The sequence below is a fragment of the Helianthus annuus genome, chromosome 14 (genome assembly GCF_002127325.2).
Source record: "Helianthus annuus cultivar XRQ/B chromosome 14, HanXRQr2.0-SUNRISE, whole genome shotgun sequence".
Taxonomy (NCBI): Eukaryota; Viridiplantae; Streptophyta; class Magnoliopsida; order Asterales; family Asteraceae; genus Helianthus; species Helianthus annuus.
In genome coordinates, this window is record NC_035446.2 from 139,521,262 (window position 1) to 139,541,297 (window position 20,036).

The following is a 20,036-nucleotide window of genomic DNA, read 5'->3' on the forward strand; positions in this document are numbered from 1 at the left end:
ATTTCTATGTATCATCTTGATGTAGGCCATACTTGAACCGAAGGACTCATGTATCAGATCTATGCAAATTAATTAGATACGCATTAGATATGATTAGGTTTAGATTGCTTTATCTCTTTATTTGTGGGATGGATGTAAAAGGCACGTAGATTGTCGACTAATTACGAGCTAATGTTCGTGCTATCATGACTACGATATGCACAAGCTTTTGAAGGCACATATTTAAATTTAGTTTATGCTATTTAATCATAATTAATTATATATATATATGGAACCCATTAAGTCTAACCAACTTTTGGGATAATCCTAGCCATCTAAACTCATCAACTTTTGATCTTGACCCTTTAAACTCAAAAAAACAACTAAAAAAGTGGCAGTTTTTAGCAGTTCAGCCCCTCTCTCCTAAATTCCTAAAAGTAAGGCTAAATTCCTGCTATTGGCTTGCAGTTTGCAGCGGTTTGCAACTCCCACGTTCTGCTTCTACACTCTCTTTATATCTCACTTTGCAATCCCCAGGAATTCCTCATAGATAAGCCTACACAACCACCTATGCCGTAAGACAATCATCGCACAACCACCATAATGACGGAAATGGACCGGCAACCGGTACACCACCACTCCGACAACTGCCGCATCAGCGACGAACTTCTGGCACTTGATTGTAACCTCACCTCTCTCTGCGATCATACTCAATCGAAAGGTTCTAATCACGGATCGTTCTCGGATGTAATCTTGAAGGCTATGGGCGCTAGGTATCATCTTCGCCGTTTGATTCACTCTTGCAGCTTGTATTATCACGTCTACTGAGTCGGTGGCTTTATTATCAACTATTGGCGGGGTAAAATCCGGAGGGCTTGTGGTGGAAATTGATAGTTTCTACCATAAAAGCAACCATGATTTTGCAGCCATGGCGTTATCCGGCCACCGTCTCAGGTCGTCTCCCTGTAGATGAAACAGGGAAGCCTCTGTTGGTGAAGATGTGGGACTACGGGTGGCGTTGGTGTTGTTCCCAGTAAAACACAATCCTGGTCCGGTGAACCTAGGGTTCCGCCGTGACATCATACAACGGCGGTGATGGAGTTTGAGTAATCAAAAACGATGGTTAAAGGATTCAAGGGAGATGAAGACGATCCAACATGTTTTTCGTAAGCCTCTTTTGTTTTGCATGTCTTTATTTGAACCCAGAACCTGCAGTCATTTTTATATTTAGGTCAAATTGATCATTTATATCTCCATGTTTCTACTAATTTCTTTCAGGTTAGTGTTTGAGTTGTAGAAAAATGGGGCATGTTCGAGAAATTGGCCGAGCCAAGGCTCAATTTCTTAAACCCTTACGCCGGTCACTATCTCACCAGCATTCTTGAATGGAATTGATGATTAAAATTCATTTTTCTTACTTAAATCCTCAATGGTTATGTCATGTAAATTTATAAAATTAATATTCTCTTGATAAATGTTGTCAGGTAAGAGTTGTGGATGTTGGATTTTTCTAGATTCTTTACAACACTCATAAGGTTATAATACAAGTATGAATATGATGGTCTCAATCGGAGAGTTGATTTTGCTCTATCATGCAGGTACTTCATCTTCATATATTTGTTTAAATTCATATGTTGATTCATCCTATATATTTGAATATTTTGATAAAAAATTATTCTCTGTTATGACCTAACTTGTATATATTTAATACAGGTGTTTGGTATTTCATCCTATATGCTTGTAATGGCCATTGCAAGGCTTAGTTAATGAGGCTGCAAAACGATTCATTTGGTGGTCAGCTCTTTAAAATATTGGCAATTATTCTATTTTGCGTGTATAACTTTTATTCAAGGCTTCAAGCAGGGTTGAAATGATAACGTTTATACATTTGTAGGTACTGCAAGAATGACATTAATTATGGTTGTTACCCATCTCCACGATATTGTACAGAAACTAGAAATTGTAGATACTGACCAAGGGTGAGCTCTCTAGCTTTTGAAAGCTCACAATTAAAAAAGAGACAAACATTTTTCTAAGTTTTTATGGTCAATAACTTTTGTGGTGAACTTATAAATCTAAAGTATTAATAAATTATAAAATTTAGATAAATTAAAATAAGAATCGTTTTAAATAGGTAGTCTTCGTGTCAACCCATGAAAACTCATGTTGTGTTTGTCTTCATGTGTCTGGCATAGTTCCGGGTTTGGGTTAAGTTTCGGGTCCGCTTCAGATTCAACCCGTAATAAGAAAAATAATCATGTGCGGGTTTTCTTAACCCCAACACATCTGAGTTCTGAACATAGTGATGGAATATGCAGCACGTGGTGAACTCTTTGTCCAGATTTTCAATGCTGGCAGATTTAGTGAAAATGAGGTTCACACACACCATCGCTTTCTCTATTGTACAAATGAAACCATGAAAAACTAAAACTTTGAAGTGATATCTAACAGGCTAGATTTTTCTTCCAACAGCTTGTATTTCGGGTCAGCTACTGTCATTCAAAGGTAAAGATTGTTTCTTTAGTAATTTTAAGCATTGTGTATCAAAATATTTGTTTCATACTCATTGACATTGTTTCTTCTGAACTTATAGAAATTTGTCACAGAGATCTGAAGCTTGAGAATACTCTATAGATGGATGTCGAACCCCTAAACTACCTTTGTTAGGACAGTTTTATCTTTTTATTTGAAGGCTTTATTATCATGCACTTTGTGGTCATATGTTCAATCTGCTTTATTGCACTCTCAACCAAAATCGAAAGTGGGAACACCAGCATACATTGCCCTCGAGGTTATATCTTGTAAAGAATATGATGACAAGGTACTTCGTTGCATCTTTTGGTTAGTTTGTTTTGTAGAAAAATACTAGAGGTGGAAAAATGGTGGGTCTCACGAGTTGGGTTATGGGTCAAAATGGTTGTTTTTATGTACGGGTTAGATTGATCCATTTATAAATTATTATTGTGTCATATGATCACAAAAGTTACATAGTTCAGTAATAGTATACTATCATTTGAATAAAAGAATATATTTTTTTATCATCTATGCATTAAAATACACTTTGGGCAACTGTTTGATCCGTTTTCTTCGTAAGCTAAGGTGTTTGATCCTAATATAGAATAAGCATAACCCTAAAAGACCATTTTATAAATAAATGGGTCGAATCGCCACATATACAAACATACCATAGTTTTATTTAATCGTTTATTTTGTGCTAGATTGCAATTTTTTGATCATGTGGGTGACACTTTATGTTATGCTTGAAGGAGCTTACCCTTTTGAGGATCCCTTAGACCTTCAAAATTTCCGTAAGACAATTGAGATAGGATATATTAAAAGGTTGTTTAAGTGATATAGTATATATTTGTTCCTAGCAGAATAGAGATAATGTTGATTTTATGGTCGAAAGTCAAAACTTGCAATTTGCAGATATATAGTTGATATAAATTTTGACAACATTATAACCACAGCTTTACATAATAAGTATTATTTGGCTCCAATTGAATTATATGCATCAGAAATATCACCTAAACTTGAAGTTTAAAAGACTGAAAGTTGGAACTTAGTTTCTTTGGCTTAAAAAAGTGTCATGACCTGATTATAACATCGAGTTGTTCTTACTATACACAGAGAATCTTGAGCGTTTAGTACTTGATACCTGATTATGTACGTGATTTCAGGGGTGTCAGTTGTGGCAGTTGATGTGTTGACAGATTAGCGGGTTGGCAGGTTGAAATGTGCAACCCGAACCCTGCCCATACTATTTTTCTTGTCAAAAGTTTCAACCCTAACCAGTACACACATAAATTCGGGTCAACCCGAACACGACCATTTAACCCGTTCTTTCAAACGAGTCATAGATGTTGACGAGTTATAAGCTGGTTGTTGGGTTGTAAGTGGGTCATCGGTAACATGTTTAATGGTGAGTATAAGTGGGACAAGTAGATAACATAGTGTGATCAAACTAACATTATTATGGCTAACCATATACAATGGAAAACGGAAAAACCAAATATATAAAAGTTTCTTTCTTAAAATACTTAAACGGGTTAACGGGTCAACCTGTTTTTATATGGGTCAACCCGAACTTAGCCTGTTTTTAATACGGGTTAACCCTAACCTGGCCCATTTATTGAATGGGTTGAATGGGTCGGTTCGGGTGGCCTTATCTAATCTCAAATCGGCCAACTAAGGTTTATAATTCATTGCATACAACCTTGTACGTAAGGAGGGCCCTCACACATGATTGCATACCCACTTTCAATGTTGCATGGATGGCTAATTAAAGATACGTTCAAGTCTTTGTGAGTTATAATACATGATTGCTAAACCCTGAAAGTGTTTCTGTTTACAATGGCACTTTAATTTCATTTTGTTGCTTTTTATTATAGGTGGATGAAACTTTATGAATGCTTGTATACCCTGGTCACTTCAAAACCGAACTTATACCATGGTGAGTATTTTAATTGCCAAGCTTACCACCCATCAACCATGGAGATGCTTAAGTGCTATCTTATCCTCTGAGTTAATCGACTACGTAATTTTCCTTTTGAATAGTAGTCACTCTCTTGAATACGACAGGTCAATGAGTTGTAACATCTTAAATGAAATGGATTAAAGGAGGATTAAGCAACTTCTTGATCATTGATCATGTATACAAAAACTTAAATTACTTTGCAATGGTGCTAGTGGTTTGTTTGCTTATATAAATTTCTTACTTCATTACATTCTGTATCATGCAGTCATTTCACCTTTAGAAGTTTACGCCCTTGATATGAGTCCTCAACGTTACTTGCTCATAGAACATCACTCGCGGTATGACTCCCTTTAATTTTTTTAAATATTTTCACTAACAATGTATTTTAGGCTTTTCGATAACTGAGGCAAATTTCACAAGTCGGGGGCGAAGATCACTTGCTCTTTGTGCACTAGGCAAAAGAATAAGTAGCCTTTTTATCTTTTTCTTTTTAGATACAACCTCCTAAATGGCTAATCAAGGAAGGCTTTTGTGGAGAATTTTAAATACAAAGTGTTTTTTTAGTTAATTAACTTTATTTTACTATAGATTTTTATTATTGTAGTCGATTTTGGTCAAACGAGCTAAAAGTCCCCCAAACGATTGTTCGTCTGACGGTATGTTTGCTCTAAAAAGATTATGCATATGTTTTGCCTACCGTTTACTTTCGCATTAAAATGACACCATTCCATGTTTTAGTACTCTTATCAATTTCGTCATAGGTTTGGTTTTGTGATTGTAAATTGTTGACGTTCGTTTTCCTCTTATATTGGTGTTTTTGTTTGTAAAGTTGTTTAAATTTGTGTACACTTAATATAGGTTAGCTTGGTTTGTTATGTTGTTCAACGTAACCCGTCCACCGGACGGGTATTAAACTAGTAGTAGATGGTTGAAAAGCAAAAGAAAATACATATTATTTTTCTGTCACTTCCAACACTTGTGCACAATCTACTAAGTGAGATTCCGCCATATTTCAATCTAGCATATAGCCAGTATTATTAGGCTCTCGAGGATTAACCAAGGAATAGTATGCTCCAGCTGGCCCTTTCGCTAGCAATGAACCATGGTCCCCCTTTTCAACCACCATTCCCTTTTCCAAAACCACAATGGTGTCACAACTTTGAATGGTACTCAACCGATGCGCTACCACTACGGTGGTCCGCCCCACCATCATTTTCTCAAGTGCAACTTGCACTAACTTTTCTGATATACTATCTAGTGCACTAGTCGCTTCGTCAAGTAACAAAATTTTAGGGTTTTTCAATATTGCACGAGCTATAGCAATACGTTGTTTTTGTCCCCCGGAGAGTTGTACTCCTTGATTACCGCACCAGGTATCATACCCATCTTTTAATATCGTTATAAAATCATGAGCATTAGCTGCTTTTGCAGCTTCGACAATCTCCGATTCATTAACCTCCTTGGAAACCCCATATATGATGTTTTCACGTATGGTATTAGCGAACAACGAGGGTTCTTGGCTCACGAGTGCGATAAATTTTCTTAGAGTTCTTAAATGGTATGACTTTATGTCTATTCCGTCGACTTTAACAATGCCTATCAATGGGTCATAAAAACGCTCAATTAAACCAATTACGGTTGATTTCCCAGATCCACTTTGTCCAACCAAGGCAGTTGATTTCCCAGCTTCTATATTGATGGAAAACCCGTTAAAGATCTTGATATCAAGGCGAGTAGGGTAAGCGAAGTAAACATCGCATATCTCTAAATGTCCTGTAATGATCTCGGGCTTCATACTACCATGATCCTCGGGATCTATCAAGGTGTTACGGTCTAATACCGAGAAAACTGACTGCACTCCGTCAAATCCTTTGGCTAGATCATTTGTCATGGCTCCAGCTTCTGCAATGACCCTACTTGTGTTTACAAAGATCATAAATATCTGCAAACATGCTTTTGCCCCAAGTTGACCACTGCTAATCAATTTCCCCCCATACCAAAAGCCAAAAGCCCAAGTACAAAACAAAACGGTTTGAGAAAACCCAAGCCCTAATCCAGCAAACCAAGCTTGTCGGATGCTTTCCTGCATTGGCGCCTTTTGGGTCCCTAGAAGCATTCTAAGGATTTGTGTTTGAGATGAGAAGGCAGTGATTGTACGCAAATTTGAGACAGCTTCAGCTGCGAGCTTGCTGCTTCCTTCTTGTGATTTCATGGCTTTTTGTGACATGTTCTTCAATAAAACTCGTCTGCAATACATGCACATGATTGCCAGTGGCTGAACTGCTATCAAAACCAATGCTAATTTCCACGCGATCACCAACCCCATCGTGCAGGCAATTATCACTTCAGAGAGTGTTTGAACTAGAAGTGAGCATCGATCGCCTACCAAAGATCGCACCTACAAATTACATCTTTGTTGGCATATTGTTTGTCAATGATCAATGGAAAGATCAGCTAATTGTAAAACCATACCATGTTGGCATCAGTAGCAAGTCTCGAACATATGGCCCCCACTTGAATTTTCATCATGATCGAACCACCCAATTTCAAAGGTAAGTATCTTTGATAACACTTTTTCTCGGACCCTCTTGGTTAAGTATTCTCCCATAGCTGCAAAATTGTAATGCTGGATCACTTTGATTATCATCGAGAGAACTGCCAAACTTGTGAAAGATAGGGTATAAATAATTGTTTTGTGCTTGATCTCATCTTGATCTGCTAAGAAATAAACAAATATCAGTGACCCCATTGAGAAGGAAAATACAGGTTGGACTGCACCGAATAGAATCGCGCCCACGCTCCCAAATAATGCATGCTTCCATTCTGGACTGTTCATTGCTAAAAGCCTCTTAAAGGGCAACTTTGGAACTTCTTGCTTGGCCTGTGAGATAAAGGTGCCCCCTTCATTGCGATTGACTAAGGTTAGAGAGCTCGACCCACTCACTATTGACTGCCTAAGTCTGCTAGTGTTGTGAACATCAAATGTTGAGGAGATAGATGAAAGTCCAGGTTGGTAAGAGCTAGGGAGATCATCGCTTTGCTTGGTTTTTTGAAGGTGAACAAGTGACTTGTAAAAACCATTTTCATGTTGAATGAGGTCATCATGGGAGCCAGACTCGACCACCTGACCGTTTTGGACCACAGATATCACGTCTGCATTTCTAATTGTGGATAGACGGTGAGCTATGATGATGGTGGTTTGACCAATAGTCGCACGATCAAGTGCCTCCTGAACGATTCGTTCGGATTCTAAGTCTAGTGCACTTGTTGCCTCGTCCAATAGAAGAATACGGGGTGACATGATTATTGCACGGGCAATCAGGGGCGGACCCACATTGGTGCCACTGGGGTCCTCGGACCCCAATCTTTTTAAAAAAAATAGTAGATTCGGTATATTAAATTGTATATGGACCTCATAAATACAATTAGGTGGACACCATAGAAATAAAAAGAAAGCTGGTGTAGTGGTAAATCTCTCTCTTTTCCACCAAAAGGTCATGGGTTCAATCCTTGATAAGCCCATATTTCTTAATTTTTTTTTAAAATCTAGTTCAAACCTCACTTTAACTCGACCCGAACGAGGACCGACCCGAAAATGGACCCCATTGAAATAAAATCCTGGGTCCGCCACTGCGGGCAATTGATATTCTTTGCTTTTGCCCACCTGACATTTGAACTCCTCTTTCGCCAACCTGTAATTTACAACAAATGTAAGCATAAACTAAAAATACGACATTATATAAAAAAAATTCTAGTTTGCTTGTTTATTTATGTATATAACATTCACATGATATTTAAGGTAAACAAAACAACGTTAAGAAAACATAAACAATGTAGTTTGGTTTGTTTGTTTATGTATATAGAATAACATGTGTGTAAAGGTAAAAGTTTCTCCATGTTTTTTTCATTTACAACAATTTATTTTAAATATATAATGAGAGGCACAAATCAAGGAGAAATTATCTCCTGACATAAAGACTATTGAATGGACAAAATATGAAATGATTTTGGCTTTGATCAAGGCTTTAATTTACGTGGCTATTACCCATTCAAGTGAACAAGTAGGGGTCCAACACGAAGCTTAGTTCAGAATCTTTAAAAAAGCGGTCGCAGTAAACTTTTCATTGAAGATGTCGGCTACCTGGAGCATGGTAGGAACAAATTTGGTACATAAACGACCGACGGAGACCAATTCTCTAACAAAATGGTAGGAGCAAATTTAGCTCTTTTATGTGAGAATGGATTTTGACTTAAAAATAATGCACATTTGTTGTCACATAAAAAGTGGGTCGACCCGATGGTAAATCATGTAATTCTCGTAACAAATGTGTCAACCATATGATTTCTGCAGTTGTGTTAGCCATTGCCCTATACCCGGACTCACACCTTGAACGTGACATGGTTGGTTGTTTCTTTGCACTCCAAGAGACTAAGTTTCCACCTAAATAAATTAACCATAGGTTGATGTTCTTGTTTCAACACACCACGCCCAATCCACATCAGAGTATCCCACTAAAGCTGTTTTAAGAGGCATGTAAAAAGTTAAACCAAAAGACAATGTTCCCTTTACATATCTTAGTATTCTTTTGACAAGTTGAAAGTGTGTTGTGGTTAGATTTTGAAGGTATTGACTTGCTTGGTTAATAACATATAAGAGGTCCAGTCTTGTTATGGTGAGGTATTGAAGGGCACCGACTAACGATCTGTAAAGTGCAGGATCATGGAACGATTTGCCAATGGAGGTGAAAGAATCAGTGGTAGTGAGTGGAGTGGCTACGGGTTTAGCATCATTTGGCTTGACTTAGGAAAAGGCCCGATGAGTTTTGAATGACTTCAAGACCTAGAAAGTAATTTAGGTTGCCAAGGTCTTTGATTTTAAATTCTTTATCTAAACGAGCTGTGAAGTCCTTGATGACTTGGGTATCATTACTGGTAAGGATTATATCATCCACATACACAGGAGATAAAGTACGACCGTGTCAGTTTTGTGAACAAAAAGAGATGGACCTGCACGACTACATTTGAACCTAAGAGAGATGAGAATGTGCTTAGGCGCTGAAACCAAGCATGTGGTGCTTGTTTGAGGCCATATAGGGCTCGTTTGAGTCGACACACGTGATTTGGGAATTTTTCATTAACAAAACCCGGTGTTTGTTCCATGTAGACAGTTTCGGTTAGGTGTCCATTTAAGAAAACATTGTTAACGTCGAGTTGACGAAGTTGCCAATTGTAGATGGTGGCAAGGATGAGTACAAGTCGTATGGTGGACGCCTTAACAACTGGACTGAAGGTATGAGAGAAATCGAGTCCGGGAACTTGCGTAAAACCTTGAGCTACTAAGCGTGCTTTGTAGCGGTCAAGCAAGCCGTCGGCTTTATATTTAATCCGATATATCCATTTTGAGCCAACAACATTTAAGTGAGTGGGGTGAGTAACAAGTTCCCATGTGTCATTGTTATGAAGAGCAATGAGCTCATCACGCATGGCAGATACCCATTTCGGGTTTTTTTGATGCAGTTTTGATTCCCTTGGGAATTTGGTTAGCAAACGGTGCATGATGAAGATGGTTAGAATGGAGGTTAGTGAAATCAGTATAATGTTTGGGGTATTTGAATTCTCGGTTTTGACCGTTTGTTCATGGGGTGAGCTGTGGTTGGTTAAGGTGGTATATTAGGTGGTGGGATAGAAGCTGTGGGGTCGAGTGAGGTGGGGATGGTCGAGTAGAATTGGATATAGGAGCAGATTGTATGGATGGGCTGATGTGGTCGATTGGGCTGGTTTGGTCGGGTGGGTTGGTGGGATATGATGAGGAAGTGTTTGGAGCGTGTTGGACTGGGTTGGTTTAGGCTAGGCCATTAAAAGAGTCTTGGGTTTGATGATAACGGCAGATGGGGCATATGGTGGTTGAATGTGTGGTTGGGGTAGGGTGTTTTTGTGGAGGATCGGGTGTAGTTTTAGATGGTGGTGGTGGAGGAATAGTGTCATCAAAGTTTGAGAGAAGTAGTTTTGGCTCATCGATGGGAGAGATGGTACCGGTGAAAGGGAATGTTTCTTCATCGAACTTTGCATGACTTATAATGTATACACGAGACATGGATGGGTCAAGGCAACAATAACCTTTATATTGAGGACTATACCCTATGAAAATACATGGTGCACTCCTTGGTAAAAGTTTATGTTTGGTATCAGTCTAGGGATCCTAAAACCTAGCATCCACCCTTCGATCATCTTCTTCCTCCCTATCAAAAACCACCAAGACAGGATCTACTCCCAACTCTTCTTCCTCTGTAGATCCAAAACCACACCACTCCATACTCTTCTCCGTCTCATAACCAAAAAGCTTTCCTCTACAAATTATCTTTTATGGAAGAGAAAAGTTGAATCCGTCCTCTTTTATCTAAGCCTCATTAGCCATATTGATGGCTCCTCTGTTGCTCCTTCTGAGACAGTTACCACCAGTGAACAAACAACCCCCAATCCCACCTTCGTTACCTGGAAATAAGAAGATCAACGGATCCTTCTTATTCTATATTCGACACTAACAGAAGAAGTCATGGCCGAAGCCATTGGTCACACAACCGCATATCAGGTTTGGCAAGCTCTTGAGCATGCCTACAGTCATGTTTCTGTTAAAAGGATGCATCTCCTTCGTCATTCTCTCCGCCAATGGCAGAAATCAAGGAGAGGCACAAATCAAGGATAAATTATCACCTGACATAAAGACCATTGAATGGACAAGATATGAAATGATTTTGGCTTTGATCGAGGCTTTAATTTAGGTGGCTCTTAATGTGTAACGGTAAAAAATATAAGAACTACGAACAAGTTAGTTTGATTGTTGTTTTATGTGTATAACTTATACACTTACAAATTTGTAGGTAAACAAGACATAATTTAATAAAATTTGTATGATATAACCAATATATATGCATATAAGTACCTATAAGCAACACAATCATTGATAAAAAAACAAATAATATTGTCCATGTTGTGGTCAATGATTTGGCCGGCATGTTAACAATGCAAAATATTTGAAATTCGTGATTCATGAGTTTGTGTGGAGCCACCCCACATTTCCTTTCCGGTTTAGTTTATTCATCAAGAGTGGATTCCTATTCAAAGTATCCTGAGATGCGATTTTGAATGACTAAAATGATACTGCAAAAGTTTTATAGTGATATATTAACGATTTTTTTTTCTTTTTGAATTTGTAGGGTTAATAATGCAAAATATTTGAAAACGTGATTCATTCGTCAAGAAAGGACTCCTATCCAATCCAAAGTATCTTGAGATCCGATACTAAAATAATATTACAAAGACTCATGCATAGTAATGTTGTGATATCGAGATTTATGGACGTAATTTATAAAAGACTTAGTTTTGCTATTCAAAAAGGTGTAGCGGCGCAGCTTGTTGCCCGTTTACCATCTATCTCGATGTAAATTCATAACACGATAATTTTAAATTACAAAAGTTTTTTTATTGATATATTAACGACTTTTTTTCTTTTTGATTTTGTAGTATCTAGAAGATGAGAAAAGAACCTGAGTGTCATAGGCCTGGGGCAACTGAGAGATGAAGTCATGGGCATTTGAAGCTTTTGCAGCTTCAATGACTTCTTCCATGGTGGCATCTTCTTTGCCAAACAATATGTTTTCTTTTATGGTGGTGTCAAATAGAGCAGGCTCTTGACTCACCAACCCCATTTGTGATCTCAGCCATTTTAGTTGCAGCTTATCAATCCTCACCCCATCCACACAAATCTCTCTCCCTTGAGGATCATAAAACCTCAGCAACAATGCGATCACCGTCGATTTACCCGACCCACTCCGACCCACCAAAGCCACCGTCCTCCCTGCTGGAACTTTTAAATTAAAAGCTTCGAATATCACCGATTCGGGCCTTGATGGGTATGCAAACTTTACATTCTTAAACTCAACTTCCCCATAGACTTGTTGTATCATCTCCCCTTCCGTGTTCTCTGAATCAATCGCGGGGACTCTTTCGATCATTTCTCGTATCCTTTTGCTGGCAGCCATTGCATCAGAGAAGTACTTCACATTGGACATTGCAGAACCAAATGACCTGTCATTATTTCATTCATTTTTAACTTGCAGACAAGACAACTGATTTGTTGATGAAATGTGAGAAGGAAAAAGAACAAACTTACAGCCCGCCAATCGCGATTGCTACTGCGACTGACCACACAGTTCCTCCTCTAGCTCCATGGTGCATCACCAGTGTACTACCGTACCAATACAAGAAGGCCCATACACCAAAAGTGATACCGTTGCTGCCGATCGCAAGTCCTTTAGCCAACCCCTGCTTTAAACCCAACTTCACTGTACCTTCCAGAGCATCCGAGTAGTCTTTGATGGTCTTGTTTTCACCCACAAAAGAATAAACTGTCCTTACTGACGAAAGCGCCTGCTGTGCGATCGTATCAGCCTTATTATACTCCTCCCTGATTTTTCTTGATAACCTCATCAGAATCCTTCCAGAAATTAAACCAGGTATAACTAAAACTATGATAAATGGCAGCCCAACAATTGCTAGCCTCCATAGCAACATAAATGACACAAAATACGCCCCAACACAAGTTGTCACATTCATCACAAGCACCGGCACCTGCAGTTTTGTTGCAACATAACAAATTGACCATACATAGCCAGGGCCAGTTATTAAGGGGTGTATGAGGTGCCTACGATCAGGGCCCAAATCAATATAGGGCCCAAAAATTTTTTAAAATTTATATATATAAATAAGGGACGCCCCGCTTGCGGTATGCGCATATAATGTATATATGTGTGGGCGCTCGGGGGGCAAAAGTGAAAGTGCACTAATTTTAACGTTATTTTACTAATTTCGTGAAAATAACATTAAAAGAGGGGATGGTTAATCATGCATCATGTGGTGGCGTTGATAGCCGAAAGACAAGAGGGTACATGCACTAATCGGCAGTTGTCTCAATTGCTGAGTGTTATGTGCCTTATGTCCAAGGCTTGATGCAAAACTACAATCGAGCCGGGGGTCTCACTGGAAGCAGCCTCTCTATTCCTACGGGGTAGAGGTAAGGCTGTCTACATCTTACCCTCCTCAGACCCTACCTTAGCTTTGCTATTGGTGGGATTTACTGAGTATGATGATGATATATATAAATAAGGGCCTGCTTAAAGGACTCAAAGTTTTTTAAATAAGGGTCTGTTGAAAAGTTTTAAGAAAATGACACAATTAACAAGCCCAAGTGACTAGTAAACAAAAATAAGGGTCTGCTAGATCAGGGAAACAAAACGTCGGTATCGCACAGGGAAAAGAAACGTCGACTAGATCATCAGGGAAACAAAAGTTTCAAACTTTCTTCAGTGATTTAGTTTCAGAATTTCGCTAATAAGGGCCTGCTAATCGGTCGTTCCTAATAAGGGACTGCTAATCAGAATTTTGCTTCAAAAAACGCTAGAAGAACCACACTGTTCGCTTAACAAGTAGGTTCGATAATTTGATCATTTTGCTACACTATTTTTGTTAATTTGTTTTATCTATTTCATAACAATTATCGTAGTATTATGGGTTTTTAGTATTTATATATTTGATTGAATGATTGATAAGTTTATATTATATGAAGATTTGCGAATATGACCCAAATTTTTTATCTCGATATGGGCCAAAATTTTTTTGTCATTTTCGGAGACGGCCCTGTACATAGCCTCGATAAAAATTAAAAACTAGTGGATGACAATTGATTTACCTTTTCACTGATGAAATCTTGAATGATGAGGCTGTCACTTGAAACACTGGTAATGATATCGGCTGTGCTTGTAACATTCAAGTCAAAATAGGCCACCTCTTGCCTTAAAACTGCTTTCAAATAAGTCAACCTCAATCTTGATGCCTGCCTTTGTGCTGTTCTTGACCAGCAACACCCCTCTGCAACAATATTCCTCATCAGACAATATACATGGATTCAAAGTTCAAACTTAAAATCAATCAATAATCGAACAAAAGTACAAAACCGACCAAGAAAACATGCGATCCAGTTCACGACAGACAGGTAACAAAGATATATGGCATTCTGTAAACAAAAGTTACAAAACCAATCAGTTAACCATAGTAAGTACTATTAGTTTGATTTATTTAGGTTGATATTAAATGTTAACCTTGTTGATTTGGTTTGTGTAGACATCTGCGGATACAGATGAAGTGCCTCCAATGCTGTTCATCATGGAGCTGGTGAAGAACAACGTAAAGGGCAACCCCAATCCATCGCCGATGGCACCGATGAGTCCAACAGCCATCAGAAACTTGTCGGCTCTATCTGCATGCATGAAAAGCGACCGGAATGACCCATTATTATTTGTTTCCTTTCTATGCTTACTCATGTTTAAACAAGAGTTTATGTGAAGTGGGAGGGGTTATGTCTATGTGCTTTTATAAATTTGTTAAATAACTGAAATGGGTTTGGCGTGGAGGGCAGGTTCTATAATTTACTTTGAGATGAAGGAACACGTTTGAAAAATGAAGTCACCTTTGCAAATTGGACCAGACAAAAGAGTATATAAAAATGTTACTAATATCACTAAAGGCAGTGCAGTTTGTTATATAACTATATTATTGGCCAAAAAGTTATCTATGATTTGAAAATACGATATGATGGGGTGGGGTTGGTTTGGTTGATTAAAGAAACTTTAAGTGATTGAGAGAATGTGATGATGGGGTGTGGTTTGGTTGATTAAAGAAACTTTAAGTGATTGAGAGAATGTGATTAAGCGAATGGTAGATAAGAGTTTTATCAAACAAAACTATCATGTCTACCAATAAGTTTAAATACTTTGTTTTGGTATAAATACGTTACGTGCAAAATCAATGTCCCAGTTTCATACTTATTTTGATATAAATATGCTAAGTGCTACTTACCCACGGGTAACATACTAATTATTCATTAACTAATAATTAATTTAATAAATTATTTATAATTTACCAACCAACAAAAGGAACTTACTAGAGAGAAAATTGTTGTTTTGTTCCATGTGATTGCTCTTTCGGTCCTTACATGAACAAGTTTTTTTTTGACCCAGTGAGAGGTTTTTTTTTTCATGAGTGAATTTCAAAATTTTCCTTTTATCTTTATAGTGAACCCCATGTATTACACGTGTTAAATAAATGTAATTTTATATTTTACAAATAATAAAAAATATATCTTTAAATATCTCGTTTATTAGCCGGGTTGAATAAATGTAATTATATATACCAAATAACAAAACAATATATATTTAAAATCTTGTTTATTACATGGATTGAATAAATGTAATTTTATATATTAAATAATAAAAAATTTATATTTTTAAGAACCCCGTGTATTGTACAGGTTAAGTAAATTTAATTTTATATATTAAATAATGAAAAAAGTTACATTTTTTTAAAACCTCATGTGTTATACGGGTTGAGCACATGTAATTTTATATACCAAACAATAAAAAGACATATATTTATAAACCCTATGTATTATATAGATTGGATAAATCTAATTTTATATACTACATAATAAAAAAAGTTATATTTTAAAAAACCGAGTGTCTTACACGAGTTGGATAAATGTAATTTTGTATAGTAAAAAATAAAAATGTTATGTCTATAAAAAAACCTCATTTATTACACGGGTTGAATGAAACTAATAAAAATTTATATTTGAAAAAAACTAACGGACATACTCGATATACGATGGATGGGGTGATTGTTGTGATGGTTCTTATAAATGTCACGTAAACATAGTGATTACCGTATTTGAGTTGAGAGTTGAACATGAAAATAAAAGTATAAAACTAATAAACATTGATTAATATTTTTGTCTACCCCTTATAAGTATTTTTGAAATAGGTTCTACCTTTAACTACTTTAGTTTAATAATATAAATAAATCATTTACACAATATTTTAAAATATTATACTATCTCCTATACGAATTGTTTAAATTTATATTAAATTTAATTTTATAATTATATTAATTATCTATAAAAAATAGATGGTTTTAATAAATGTAATTTTATATACCAAATAATAAAACAATATATATTTAAAATCTTGTTTATTACATGGGTTGAATAAATGTAATTTTATATATTAAATAATAAAAATTTATATTTTTAAGAACCCCGTGTATTGTACGGGTTAAGTAAATTTAGTTTTATATATTAAATAATGAAAAAAGTTACATTTTTTAGAACCTCATGTGTTATACGGGTTGAGCACATGTAATTTTATATACCAAACAATAAAAAGTCATATATTTATAAACCCTTTGTATTATATGGATTGAATAAATCTAATTTTATATACTACATAATAAAAAAAGTTATATTTTGATAAACCGAGTGTATTACACGAGTTGGATAAATGTAATTTTGTATAGTAAAAAATAAAAATGTTATGTTTATAAAAAAAGCTCGTTTATTACACGGGTTGAATGAAACTAATAAAAATTTATATTTGAAAAAAAACTAATGGACATACTCGATATACGATGGATGGGGTGATTGTTGTGATGGTTCTTATAAATGTCACGTAAACATAGTGATTACCGTATTTGAATTGAGAGTTGAACACGAAAATAAAAGTATAAAACTAATAAACATTGATTAATATTTTTGTCTATCCCTTATAAGTATTTTTGAAATAGGTTTTACCTTTAACTACTTTAGTTTAATAATATAAATAAATCATTTACACAATATTTTAAAATATTATACTATCTCCTATACGAATTGTTTAAATTTATATTAAATTTAATTTTATAATTATATTAATTATCTATGAAAAAATAGATGGTTTTAATGAATGACATGTGTCCTCCTATTGGTTTCTTTTATTATATAGTATAGATTTGATAATGTGTCCTTTATCTTTCAAAGTGACAAGTTTTGTAGTTAATGTTTTAAAATCTTGCACGTTATGTACCCTTTAGCCTTAATCCAATTAGATTTTTCTGTTAAATCTGGTCATGTGACTTGCACATAAGGGTATTATTGTCATTTCACTTTAGAAAACAACTTGTTTAACTTGTAGTAAAACATATAAGGGGGAGATTCATTTGAGAAGAAAATTAAATTTAGAAGAAAAAGAACAAAGAGTACAATTGTAAAACATTAAATAGTTTTCTCTCATCTCATTTATTATTCTTTTTGACTAATTAATTAGTTATAAAGATTATCATCCTCCACACTAAATTTTTTGCCTAGACACATCAAAATTTATCCTACACATATTTTTAATTTATCCTACACATATTGAAATTTATCCTACACAACTCGTAATTCATCCTACACACCTCATAATTTATCCTACACCTTAAATTAATTTTTTTCTTCTTTGAAAAGATATTTTTTTTAAAAAATAAGTTATAAATTTAATTTAGTTAGCTATTAAAAATGAAGACTAACAATTAATTATCTATCTAATTTTACCAATATACCCTTACACCCATATTAAATACAAAAAATAAATGAAGTAAAATAAAGCATTCTTATTGGTTGAAGTTTGTTCTTTTTTATTCTTACAAAAAATTTCTTCTCATTTAAACCCTCCACTACATACACATAGGGATATACATAATAACAACTTTTCACCTAAAAATTCAAAACAAACCCAAATTCAAAACCCTTGTATCTCATCCTCCACGCTCCACCATCTAGGGTTTTTCATTTTCATTTTCAAATACCCAACAACCAGAGGGGCAGTTCCTTTTTGTTCCACCCTCATCTTCTTCATCAATCAAAGGGTACAACAAAATGAGCTCAACCATTCACAGAACCCCCAAATCAACGGGTCGTCAATCCTTATTCTTCAACGATTCAGCCACCCCTGTTTCCAACTGTCGATCCAGATCCGGTAAGTTCACCACCCCTGGTCAAGCCGCCACCGTTTCCGCCCTATGACGCGAATACTTCGCCACGTCAGACCTCCCTCCACACCCCATGTTCACCCTCGAAGACCGCTCCGATTTCTCACCCGAATCCGATATCCAAGACTACCCCCTTGGATCCCCTGAACATGATAATTCAAACCCTAGAACTCCCACCAAAACCCCATCAAACAAGCTGTTTTCTACAAGCTGTTACCAAATCGACTTCTAGAACCACCGTACCGGCCACCAGTTCGTCCACCACGACCTCGATTGCCTTTCCATCTACCACCAAAACCACGACCAGTCTGTTGCGAATCATTCTGGTTATACCAGTGATAACAATTAGTAGCCGTATGACCAAATCTAGAACAAATTTGGCATTGAACTGTTGAATTTATTGAAGATGACAATTGATTTTGATGTGGTGGAATTATACGAAGAGGTAGATAGAGAGAATCTTGCAAACACAGCAAAGTATTTGAATTTCAAGAAAGATAAATCTTACTATACTAAAGCAAGAAACTCGTACTTTCAAAAGAAAATTTTTAAAAATAAAAGAGCTGGTTTGGGTTATAGTATGAAAAATCAAAACAAGAGGTTTCAAAAACCAAATTCTGTAAAGAAGATGAACTTTGTTCATGGAGCAAGTCCATAAAATGACAAAGAATCCTAATTTAGTCGACGAACTAATGAGGAATTCTTTGCTCAAAAGAAACATAAAAACAGGCTGAGGGATCCACTGTTAAACAAGACAGTCGGACGTGCTTTAGATGCAATCAATTTGGACACATTGCTCGAAAATGTCCACAAAATCATCCTATGCCTGTTTATGCTGAGAAGAAGAAATCAGAAGATGATAAACAAAAATCACCAATGTTTTCCCCAAAACATATTCCAGAAAGAAACAATGAATCTTTAAAAAGAAATGTTTAAACTGATTCAAGGTTTTATGTAAAGAACATTGTTTCAATAGGTCAAACTTGGGTGATCAAAAAGAAAGAAACTTCTGATGTTGAGAAGAAATTTGACTCAACCGAGAAAGTTGAAGTCAAGAAACAAGATGTTTTGTTTGAAAAAAGTTGAAAAAGATTTTCTAAGTCTGTCTGAACCAATTCATGTAACTCTACCCAAGACTAAGCAGGCTTGGGTTGCATTGTTCAAGTGATTGAGTTTGTGCATGTGCAGGTGTTTCCGAGGTTAATAAAAATGAATCATGGACAACGGAGCAGCCTGGCACATGAAGAGAAAATAGCCTGAGTGTTTAGAGAAGGCTAAATTTGGTTTTGAAAAATTGAGAAATAATTCACAGAACCCCCACTGTTGAACAGATAAAACAAATTGATAAAACAAAACTGAAAATGTTTTAAAAAATATCAATGTTTTTGTCATCAAGAGGGTAAAGGATAAACAAAGATTGTGAAGCAGAAATAGATGGCGAGATAAAGCTGTTCACATTGGTTTGTCAAATTTTCTTTAAAATGTTTAGAATTTTAGGGGGAGAAAAATGATATGAAAAAATCAAAAACATTTAAAGATTCAAAAATGAACAAAAACGTCGAAAAAGACAAAAGAGTTTTAGTGTAAAAAGAGGAAATGATAGTACATCAGTAGGCTATCACAACATGCTAAAGAAATGCAAAACTAAAAAGTGATAAACAGTCTCACTGATGATGTGCCAGTAGGTTTC

At 36.0% G+C, this 20,036-nt stretch overlaps 2 long non-coding RNA genes and 1 pseudogene across 4 annotated transcripts; 2 read left to right on the plus strand and 1 right to left on the minus strand.

Annotated features, from left to right (window-relative positions):
* The first annotated feature begins 371 nt into the window (after positions 1-371).
* LOC110903960 lies at positions 372-4,272 on the plus strand. Of its 3 annotated transcripts, XR_004879491.1 has the most exons (7): positions 373-1,145; positions 1,464-1,577; positions 1,693-1,773; positions 1,874-1,958; positions 2,298-2,353; positions 2,431-2,484; positions 2,573-4,272. It is a non-coding gene; the product is annotated as an uncharacterized LOC110903960 (long non-coding RNA). The 3 variants fall into 3 exon arrangements; XR_004879490.1 differs by having other exon boundaries at positions 372-1,145; positions 1,258-1,577; positions 1,874-2,484; XR_004879489.1 differs by having other exon boundaries at positions 372-1,145; positions 1,874-2,484.
* A 92-nt stretch (positions 4,273-4,364) lies between these two features.
* On the plus strand, positions 4,365-5,159 carry LOC118486685. Its single transcript, XR_004879492.1, has 2 exons — positions 4,365-4,432; positions 4,722-5,159. It is a non-coding gene; the product is annotated as an uncharacterized LOC118486685 (long non-coding RNA).
* Positions 5,160-5,385: 226 nt separating this feature from the next.
* Positions 5,386-14,867, minus strand: LOC110903961 (annotated as a pseudogene).
* Between the last annotated feature and the right edge of the window lie 5,169 nt (positions 14,868-20,036).